Below are 561 nucleotides of genomic sequence, written 5' to 3'. Positions count from 1 at the left end.
GGGTGGGGAGAGGGCTCGGAAAATTCACACGGTCAGCCCTACACAACCCGAGCGCTGAATCTCAACGTCTGGTCACAGGAGTGAAACAAAAATCATGTAATACTTCTAATGCAATGTATATTGAACAAATATGAAGAGTTTCATTTTATTCTTTCACTTGTTTTAGTCATTTGACTGCGGCCATGCTGGAGCACCGCCTTCAGTCGAGAAAATCGACCGCAGGACTTATTAAGCCTAGTACTTTTTCTATCGACCCCAATGGAATTTAAACTCAGAATATAAAGATGGATGAGATGCTGCTAAGTATTCTGTCTGACATGCTAATGACTCTTTCAGCTTGCTACCTCAATAATAATAATAATAATAATAATAATAATAATAACAAAAAGTCGACTCTGGCAGAATTTGAACCCAACATAAAGATAGATGAAATGCTAACGATTCTGCCAATAATAATACTATTACTACTACTAATAATAATACTATTACTACTACTAATAATAATAATAATGATAGGCGCAGGAATGGCTGTGTGGTAAGTAGCTTGCTTACCAACCACAT

At 36.7% G+C, this 561-nt stretch overlaps 1 protein-coding gene across 8 annotated transcripts in view; it reads right to left on the bottom strand.

Annotated features, from left to right (window-relative positions):
• The window catches only part of LOC106870604 (uncharacterized), a 62199-nt gene that overhangs the window by 60167 nt on the left and 1471 nt on the right, over positions 1–561 (bottom strand). The window lies entirely within an intron of this gene.

Source organism: Octopus bimaculoides, chromosome 11, assembly GCF_001194135.2.
Source record: "Octopus bimaculoides isolate UCB-OBI-ISO-001 chromosome 11, ASM119413v2, whole genome shotgun sequence".
Lineage (NCBI taxonomy): Eukaryota > Metazoa > Mollusca > Cephalopoda > Octopoda > Octopodidae > Octopus > Octopus bimaculoides.
Note: the sequence above shows the minus strand (reverse complement) of the source record. Positions and strands in the feature narration are given on the sequence as shown.